This window comes from Poecilia latipinna, unplaced genomic scaffold, assembly GCF_001443285.1.
Source record: "Poecilia latipinna isolate Pla-1442-1.1 unplaced genomic scaffold, P_latipinna-1.0 Scaffold689, whole genome shotgun sequence".
Taxonomy (NCBI): domain Eukaryota; kingdom Metazoa; phylum Chordata; class Actinopteri; order Cyprinodontiformes; family Poeciliidae; genus Poecilia; species Poecilia latipinna.
In genome coordinates, this window is record NW_015113305.1 from 162,229 (window position 1) to 173,073 (window position 10,845).

The following is a 10,845-nucleotide window of genomic DNA, read 5'->3' on the forward strand; positions in this document are numbered from 1 at the left end:
AAAAAGTTGCCCCCCCCAGTGGGGGGAGAAAAAACATAAAAAAAAAAAGACAAAAAAAAAAAAAAAAAAAACGAGTGAAACGGCTTCGCCGGTTCTAACCATGTGAGTAACCGAAGGAACTCCTTGTTTACATTTCATTAATTAGATAGAAGGTAGAGCCGCATAGATGAATTCATGGTTTAGAAAAGTCATTGTCTGCAGCATCGAGGCTTCCTCTGCTTCAGTTTTTTTATTTATTTTGATTTTAACAAATCAGGCAGAAAGTTCATCCGGGGGCTCCAGACGTCTAAACAGAATCAAACACAGTGGTGATAGATGTAATGTTGCTGTGAAGTCATGTCCTTTGTGTTTTATTTTATTTTATTTTTTGCAAAGCTTTAATCTTGACAAGGGTTTGTTCCTTTTTCGCTGTGCACACTGTGATGAGAAAGCAAGAAACAAAAAGAAAAAAAAAAAAGAAAAAAAACAACAAAGCCAGGAGACAGTGTACCCAGCAGTGAATTTTTAATCATGGTCTGCATTCCCTGCTGTTTAAGGGTCGCAAAGTAATTGATTTTTCTAATGAGACAACGTGCAAATTTTGAACATAAGCAGCAGGGGGTGGTGCTTTGCCAGACTTGTGGACCAACTTGTAAAACGAAGAAGAAAAAAAAAGAAGATTAGAAGCAGTATCAAAAATGTGACTTTAGACTTCAGCGCCAAGGGCCTGTTTTTTTTTTTTTGTTTGTTTGTTTTTTTTTCTAACTTCCATGTGAAGAGCAGTGACAAGAGCACTGGTATGTGAGGAAGGCAACCCAGAAAGAGAGGAAGAAGGGAAAAAGATTGAGAGAGAGGGAGAATCAATAGTGTTTAGACAGAGAAGTGGAGTCTAAGTGTGTGATCAATAGAGAGCAGAGAGGAGAGATTAGCTGCTTTTCTCCCTCAAACTAACACTGACAAATTGGTGAATTGGTGTATCGGCCCTTGGGCTAAACGGATTGACCTGCTGTTTCCATGTTCCACCGTGTACTGTCAATAAAGATCTGTGTTCGTTGCGACTCTCAATGAAGAGAGTGAATGAAGCACCAGAGGAGAGGAAAAGGCGAAGGGACAGCAGGAAACAAAATGTAAGAAGTACAACCTCAGGTAAGGCTGGATACACACAAAATGTCCTCACCTCTGTCTCATTAACAAACACGCGCATTCACACGTGCATCCTCGTGCACAGCGTTATAAAACCATAATAACATCTCCAGGAAAATTAATGGAAAGACAGATTAAAAACTAAGTGAGGAGAAACGGGGCAGTGGTGTAGCTATTTGCAACTCATAAATCATCCTGACACACCCACGCGCATGTCGACACACACACACACACACACGCATACACACACACTCACACACGTACTGTAATTAACCACAGGCTATTTACTCTCTCCTGCTGTAAATTAGACATGCAGACACAGTTATTACATTAGGGGAATCTGCCATGCAGAATGCTAACAGGAAGAGGAGGGTGGCGGGACACACAGGTACACAACACAAGCAGCTCATATAAAAATAAACACACACACACTTGCATGTACACAAGAAAGAAGCTATGGAAGAATCATAGACTGACAGGAGTGAAAATGAAGCTGCAGCACAGAGAATAGGGGCCCCCAGCTCTTTGTTCCCTGCTGCATTTCATTATCTGAAACGCCAGCCGACACACACACACGACTCACGCTCATACAGACACGCAAACGCACCTCCCCCTCCCCTAAAGCTGTCTGCCTTCCAGTCTATGCACACCGCATACACACATAAAAAAAAGAAGAGGAAAATAGAGATACTGCGTCAGTGCCATTCACTGGCATCTGGAGTCGGTCATGACAAGCATGTCTGCATGGTCATCTTTAAATCAGCAAGTGCAGAAGCTGCTGCTCTGAGTCTTCCTCATCTGTTCCTTAAAGAAAGCACTGTCCCATAACTTCCATTTTTAAATACAACAAAAAGATATGTGGGTTTGATTGAAGAAAGTATTGGTATTCTATCCGGGGGAGCTTTTAACAGTTTTTCTTTTTTTCTTCTTGCAGCCTCTCTGTATGTCCTCTTGTTTCCCCTGCCTCCCTCACCCCTCTCTGTCCCTCTGTTTTCCCACGGTGATCGATAGCTCATTACAATCATTGACTGCAGCTCATCAGCACCTGTTAGAACTGGAGAGACGGAAAAAGGCGCACAAGGCGTCTCAAGATTATCGATAAGTAGTCGGATCTACGTTGAATTTGGCTTATAGTTTCGAATTGGGTATTTTCTATTGCACATCCATCGCTGCAGGTGTCTAGTTTGCCTCTGCTTTATGGTCCGTGGTCTTGGGGAACATCTTATTATGCAACTCACGTGAGTACCGTGGTTTGTTGCTATGGTGATTGCCAGGGGAGCTGGAGTATTATAGGTGTTTATCCTAGACAGGAGAAGGCTACTCTCTGTCTATCAGGACATGCCACACAGTTTGGACCACACAATAAGATCAACACATGCAGTCACATGAGGGCAAATGAAAGACATATTCAAATGCAGATGTGAGCAAAAACACAATTTTGTTGCTTTGTTCATTTCAAACATTGATATTCCAAGGAAAAAGTAACTTTGTATAAACACAAAGTTGTTGGTTTAATGCGTTGCTCCAAATGTTTGTTTTTGGAGAGGATAGATTGTGAGCTAAAAGAGGGAAACAGAGAAAAATGGGTCGAGTCAGAGAAGCTATTAGAAACTGCACACCATAGTTAAAAGCAATGAAAAATGTGTTAAAAACAGAATAAAACCTCCAGAGGTCCCCCATGGATTCACGCTCAGGATGTGGTCTAAAGAAAAAAAGAATATTGGCGTGAGTGTGAATTTTTAAGGAAAAGTGGATATAAATGGGGGAACACAATGGCGGCTAGAAAAAAGCAGAAGTGTCTCCCTTCATGCATAAATTACACACATCATTTACATATTCATTATGTTTTGTGTTATAATGAGAGTATTTGCTTAATAGCTTCACCACCACTGGCAGCTTTTGTTTGACACAACAGAATTTAAAGAGTGGGGGGGGGAGAAAAAAGAGGAAAAACAAAGGATCATAGGTCATCTCCGTAAAGTGGGTGAGGTCAATGGTACACAATCAATTTTACTGATAATCGCATCAATCATAATGCTGTATGGTGAGAACAAGCACAACCTGCTCAGGGCTCTTAGAGATGTGAAATGAAGCAAGGAGAGAGAGGGGGGTTGGTAAAAGTTAATTAAAACAACACAGCTTTCTCCAAACTCAGGGCTTTGGTCGTCCTTCTCTTGTCTCAGTGGAATAAGTAACCGCAGCTGTAATTACCTGCAGGGCAGCCACCGAGATCATTCCTTCAGGTGCTAAAATAGTCCTCCAGATGACAATCGAGACAGACAATTTGTGTCGGTCCTATGAGGGAGAAAAAAAAAGTTCCAAATGCGTCAGTGAATTGATGTTGGCTGTGTGGGCAATGCTATGCAATAAACTGAGAGAGTTAACGATTTAAAAAGTGAATAAATGAAATTAGCGGAAGAAAGTGGGACGGAAATGTAGAGACAGGGGGAAGGGCAATGGAAGAATGAACTACAAATGAGAGCGATGGCGGTGGCAGGTTGGCACAGTGCCATCCAGTCAGGACTGAAGCAGGGGCGGGCATGGGCATGGGCGAAGGGGCGAGGAGAATAAGAGTGAAAGACGAAGAGAAACAGACCTCCACAGTGCTTCTATGATGCCACCTTGGCACAGGCAGAGTGGGGCGTCATGAACGGGAAACCGGGCAGGGAAAAGGACGATATGGAAAAGACCCGGGTAAAGCGGAGCTTTGAAGTAAGTGAGATACCATCTTGCAGAGAATGACTCAGACGTGAATGAATGACGAAGACATAAAAGGATGCTGAAGATGTAAATGAATGATTCTTTTAAAGTGACCATCTGCTTTGAATGTACTATGGATTCTGAAAATGCGATGATCATTTCGACTTTTCGTCCCGTCTCTCTACCAGCCACAGCGTGCCAGCCAGCGGGTAGTGTGCCAGTTTGTCCTCATGGCATACCCGAAGCACTTAAAGCAGATGGCGGAGAATTGTTGCAGTCAAAAACAAAGGGACTCACCTCAGAGGATTTGCCTCTAATCACTGTCTGCTCGGACAAAGCCAAGAGGAAGTGCCCGGGCAACGGTTGCCAGTGGTTGTGATGGCATCTTTTGATGGTTTCGGGGCAAAGGAAGGTGGCATGCTGCCAAGGCAACGCATTTGTAAACAGAAACATCCATATGTTGAGCGGAACATTTCAAGCGCCTTGGATATTTTTGGCAAAAACATTACTTCAAGGGAAAGGCTAAAAAGATAAATAGCATCACGCCAAACAAAAACCACGAGGCATTTACGGGCGCTGTCAAAAGCTGTACTAGCAGGTGGAGAATTGCAGCCCAAAAATAGTAACAACGTGGTACAACTACAGTCACAAATGGAGCTTTTGTGAGTGCGTGGCTCAAGAAGCCCATTGCCTTGCTGCCAACTCGACCTTGTGCCAGCTGCTGCACTGAAGGGAAGGTTGCTGGACATTACATGGAATGAAGAGAAGGGAATCTTCCATTTTTACTTAGCGAGGAAGAGAAATAATGAGCAAAAGAAGTAAAGGATGTGGAAGGAATTTGTGCTTAACGAAGAACAGTGGGAGTGGGTGGACGGAGATGATGAAGAGCGTCTTTCCTGCTCTTGCACACCTGGGATGTTCTTAAAGGGAAATCCCCTCAGACTGCTATATGTGTAAAAGGGAGGGATGTGTTGGCATCATCTCCAGGGTGTCAAGCTGTGCTTCTCCACTGCCATCCAGGGAGGGTGCTGCTGGAGTCATCAAGGGCGGGCAACAGCCTGGGCATCTCATCTGCAGCTAATTAACAGCCACACACTAATTCTAACAGCCGATCATAATTAGTGATTTAATCGCTCGTCAGCGCTCTCCCCCCGCCCCCCTTAAATTGCGCCTCCTATTTGGACACGTGCGGATAAGCCAAGGAACGCTTGATCCCAGCCCCCACCTCCCTCCACTCTTCCTCGATCCGTCTTTTCTTCATCCTTGGCTCCAGACTCCAGTGGGATCTTAATTAAGCCTGGGCTTCATTATGCAAATGGAGTACAATAAGCGACAGCAGAGGTGGAGTTGGATATGGACTGAAAAAGAGTGATGGTAGTGGAAAGCTGGAAATGGAAAACATGTGAAAACCTACAAAAATGTTCTTCTCATGTTACTGTGTTGCAGCAATTGTGTGTCATTCTAACATGGATTTCTTCAGTGCTTGCGCTACTACCACATGTTGTCTGAGAGCAAACACCTCACGCGATGAAGCTCCATAGCTGCTGCCAAGGGGAAAACTTCCCTGAAACAACACTGGATATTCAGAATGTCATCTCTCACAAAGAAAACTCTCAAGGGAATCATGACAATGAACCTCTTAATATCACCAGTTGGCTGGATACGGAGAGAGATGGTAGAGATAGGGGGAAAGAAAAGGAGGCAGACAGAAACACTGACAGTGGCAGCAGCATGGCAGCTAATGTCATCTCAGTTTAATCATCGCATAGGATCATGGGGTTCATGAAAATTCATTTGCATATCATTAAATGGAGAGAGGTTATTTGGTGCGGGCCAACAAAATGGGATTGGAAGAAGGAAGGGGGTGAAAAAAAGGAATAGTCGGGCTCGTTATTAAACTGCAATGTTTTATAGTCTGCCAGCCGATTCATTTAATTTGAACGTAATTAAAATGTGTCAGGCTCAATCAATCATGCCAACAGGGATACTATCAATGTATCAGTCTGAAAAAGGACTAATCAGAGGATATGCACTTGGACACTTTCCAATAACAGTCACTGAGAGTGGGCCATAATCCTCTGGAAGCTTGACCAGTCTCCTTCTTCAGTCGGTTATGCAAAAGTGCAAATACTGTGTATTATGTAAAAGCTGTGAAAGATTGTGACATGTTGTGCATTGCTTAATGAGAGGGTGTGCCACTTTGTTCAATGTTGTCATATTGCCCTTCATGTTTTCCTACTGTTGTATTTTTGGTGGAAGAATTTCTCAGGTATGAAATGGAGCCGTCTGCACCTGGACATTCCATACAAAACATGCATCTATTTGGAACCACCAGGCGGACATTTCGCGTAACTAGTTTGACAACAGATGATTTAAACTACATTTCTAGTCTCTACTAATACTCTACCACTGTGAAATATGATCATTGTGACTGCAGTAATTAAAATATACAAGCATTATTGCTTAGGCTTTTGGTTTTGTCAGTGGCTCCAGGTCAACTCACCCCTTTCCCAAGTCATATCCCCATTTCTTACACACATTGCCATTTTGCACTCTCTTATTTCTGTAACAAATATATGGAAACTATGTTGTGTAATACATTTTAAAGCTGTAAAGTATTTTGTTAAATTATGATGAGAAATGGTCATAAAAAATACTCATATTTCACATTATCTCATACACTTTTATTTTTAAAATGGAATAAGATAATCCTGACACCACTCTTTCTATTTCCTGTGGTTTTCACCCCAGTGTTCCCTGTTGAATTGATGAAATATGACAGATTATGACCACTAATCAAACCAAAGGAGGTTTAGGCAAGCTCCTGCTAGTAAATATTCTTAATTGGACTCATGTCATTATTTTACTACAGTTTGAGTTGAAAAGACATAATATTTTGACTGTATATTTATTGGTTGTCAAAGGGAGTACAAATCACCTCCTATATAGGTACACACTGATGTGTTGTTGATATAAAACTTTCCTTAGAAGAAGATTCTATTTCATAACTAATAAGTCGGGTTTGAAATGGTCAAAACTACCAGAGTATGAAATATTTTAGAAGAATGATGTGCCCCAAGTGGGAATCGCAATCAAAATAAGCCAAAATATTGTGTAATAGGCTTTTTTTCAGAAAATTAACATGTAAGTTATACAGTAAATTTGAGATTTTCTTATACATTTCATAATTAAAATGCTGAACTACAAAGAGAAATAAACTCACGCTGCATGGTTTGAGTACATGAGTATAAAATGGTTTGTTTACAGGTGTGAAACAGAAGTAGAAAAGGACAAGAAATGTTAAGCATGTACAAAATGGGGAGTACACATTCGCAAAGGAGGAAATTCATCCTAAGCTCGCAGTTTCTTTTTGTCCAAAGTGTCCAAGATGTCCATGTTTGGCTTGTATGCGGATGCCAGTGTGCATTCCTCATTTGCATAAGTGATATAATTAGGCCGCCCTTTTTGAATGGAGATCAGTTTGGCAACCTGGCAATCACTCTCACATACATACAGTCATGCACACACATAAACACACTGCAACACGCGCTCACTGGCAAGACCTCCCCACACCCCATTCCCAATATCACAGAGGGTCTGTTGTCTGTGAGCAAAGAGTGTAAAGATTAACATAATCCAGCTAATAAGTGTGAGTAATATTCACACAGAGACGCGTGGCATAGACACTCTCCTGCTGATGCGTATTTGTATCTCATTATACATGTAAAGTTCTGTGGCCGCCTGCCAGTGGGGTAATGGGGGGCTGGTTTAGCGTAGTGGGAGGCATGGAAAAGGGTCGCCAAGTGTGGGTCACAACAAACATGTGTAAGTTGTCCTCTCCTACTTTTGAGAAGAACCAGTATAGTTTTTATAGAACTAACAGGTAAGTAAAAGAGAAGCAGAAATAATAATAATAAAAAAAAAAACTGCTATTCCTTTTTTTATTTCTACAAAGGTGCAGTGTCAGTTTTTAAGCAGAATGGAGGAATTATAAATAGTGTATTTGCGCTTACAGGCTAGCTCTACAACATGATTGATTGGGATGGTGTGACGACCATTAAAAAGTCATTTAAAAGATGGATAGGGACCACATTTCCAAATAAAAACCACTTTATACCTGATGAAGTGCTGAACAAACTCTTCTGCAGAGACATTTACTGATTACTATTGAGGTATGAGTGAGTGTAATGTGGGAAGCGATGTATCAGCTGTGGGAGACACCAGGGCGACAGTCTGCAACACAGTTAGGCAGTGAATGGTGACACTGACTTTTATTAAAGCTAAATTTGAATTTTGTTTCAATTAAAAGAAGGACAGATATGTAAAAAAAAAAAAGAAGCATGGATTGAAAAAAATGGCACAAACAACCTTACCGCTGCATGCTTATTAAATTCTATCTGATAGTGCCATGGCTTCAAATGAAAGCTTATCCTCAGAGGCAGAAGGTGTGTCTGCATTTGAGCTCTGTCTCTTTAAGTCGGGGCTCCACCACCGCAGCATGCTTTGGGATTCATGCATAAACATGAGCTGGCCTTTCAAGCTCTCTCCTCACATAACCAATCTAAATCTAAATGAGCCCCCACTACAGATACACCAGCAGGCAATAATTTCACGCCGTCCCTCAAAGCCCCCCCCATCCCACCACCTTCCACCTACGCTCCATACACACACATGCACTTGTACCCCCTTTTTGCCGCAACCCCACCAGCTGCACAGTGCTCATTTGATTAAGAGGGGAGGACAGGGAGAAGGAGAAATGGTGGGGGATCACTTTATCATGATGACTTTCTAAGATGGCTATCATCCAATACGAAGCTATCTCAAAGCCCTCTTGTGTGTTTACTTTGCTTTTGTTCTCCACATGTATCTGTTTTCTCTTCCCTCCTTGCCGCCACAATCAGATCATAACAGCTTCAACGGTTACATTTTCCGCTGTCGCATTTCTGTATAGCAGCTAAATGAACATCCCTCTTTCAAGAGAATATGAGGCAAATACCAGTTAGGATTTGACTTGTGACTGAGAGAAAAGCAGCATTCCAGTGCTGCTGCTTCAACCAGATGGAAAGTTTGTTTGTTCTTTTCAAGAGAAAAAAAAAAAAACAGAATAAAATCCACTGACTTACACCGTGCTCTTTGAAATGTTTCATATGAATATCAGTTTGTCCTAAAGGTGCTGCAGTATGCAATTTTTCCTCCCCTTTCTCCCAGAGTCGTAAAACACATTATCATCATCAGCAGCAGGAGCAGCAATGTAATTCATCCGAGGTCGTTAATATTCATCATATCATTTAGTCACAAAGGAAACTCATCTGGCTGAATGTCAGAGATGTAATTAATGAAGTGACCCTAGAGGTCAAGGCTCCATTCACGAAATGCCTTCCACACTGAGCACACACACTCTTACACACACACACACAGAGAATTGCACACCAAATGCTTTTCAGCCAGATGTACCCCAATACCAAACCCAGCACCAGAGACCCATAAGAGAGCTGATGCCGTTACATAGAACAACATTCATAAAATTACTTTTCAAAGTGAGACTAAAGGGATGACACCAGAGCGTGCACCAAAGCAGACTTTATTTAGCTCAGTGGAGTAAGGAGGGGAGGGGAAGAGGGAAACACACAGCAACATGGGAAAACTGGGGTGGGAGTAGAATAGAGACACACTAAACCACTGGAGCAGGACATAAGGACAGGTGCACATCACAGGTATCTTTTTGGTCATCACTATGGCAACAACATATCCAGAAACAAAATTTAAAGAACTGTTTTACCTACAGCAAGGTTAACAGAGTCTCTTCATCATTAAAGGACTCCAATATGTACATCTTACAGTCACTACGATCAAGAGAATACGAGAAAAATTAAATCTGAAATCATCGGTATAGAACAAAAAAACTGCCTTGGTGGTATTTGGAATGCACATTTCTGCACAGAAGAAAGCTCATTGGTATTGTCGTAAACATTGGTTAGTTTAAGAACAAAAACATGACAGAGATTTTCAGTCCATATCCTTTGGAAACTTGGCTGTGAAGTCAGTCGGAGTCAGCAAAACTGTTTGAGCTGGACTTACTGACCAAAGACTTTGCAACACAGAAAGACACCATACAAATGGAGGTTTTGGGGCTTAACTCCTTCAAACATCTACGCAGTATCTTCATATTCACTGAGAAGTTAATGCCCAAATAAAGTTTATCTTAAACTGGAGGCCTGAAAAAAAATAATCCTAATAACATGAAATCTATTTTTGTCTTATGAGTTATACGATACTGATCAAGAAAACCTGATGGAATTGAGCCCCACAAATCTACAGTTGAAACCAGATGTTTGCATATGCTGTATAAAAAGATGCCTGACCTTTTTTTCTTTCTCAGTGTCTGACATTTAATCAGACTAAATCTGTGCTGCTTTAAGTTCAGCGGGATTACAAAAATTGCTTGGATTTGCCAAATGCCAGAGTAATGAGAGAGAATTTGTTTGCTTCGTGGAAAAAAAACTAAAGGAATCATTCAGGATATAAAGAAAATAATTGGGAGCTCCAGAAGTCTGGTTCATTCAAGGGTACAAGATCCATGTAGTATGCATTCTGTGGTCTGACAAGACTAACATTGCTTAAAAGTGTTTAGTTATAATGGCCATAAATGCACTGTGAGGAAAAAAGGAGGAAGCTTGTAAGACTAAGAATACCCTTAAAAATGTGAAGTCCGAGATGGCATTGTCCGTTTATGTGGTTGTTTTGTTGCAGGAGAGACTGGTGTGCTTAAAAAAGAAGGCATTATGAGGAAATAACATTATGTGAACATCTTTGAAGCAACGTGTCAAGACAAAGTTAAAGCTTGGACATAAATAGGTCTCCCAAGCAGAAAATGACCACAATTGTACAGACAAATTAATTACTAAGTAGTGTAAGGACAAATCAGTGTTTTTAAACTGGACACCACAAAGCCCTGGTTTCAGGGACAGAAAGATTCTGGGCAGAAAAGGTGGAAATAAGCAGGGCGACCTAATAATCTGACAG

The 10,845-nt window shown here is 41.5% G+C and overlaps 1 long non-coding RNA gene across 1 annotated transcript; it reads left to right on the forward strand.

Moving 5' to 3' along the window:
* Positions 1-3,434: 3,434 nt before the first annotated feature.
* On the forward strand, positions 3,435-10,400 carry LOC106954913 (uncharacterized). The gene is made up of 2 exons (XR_001426458.1): positions 3,435-3,834; positions 4,011-10,400. It is a non-coding gene; the product is annotated as an uncharacterized LOC106954913 (long non-coding RNA).
* The last annotated feature ends 445 nt before the right edge of the window (positions 10,401-10,845 follow it).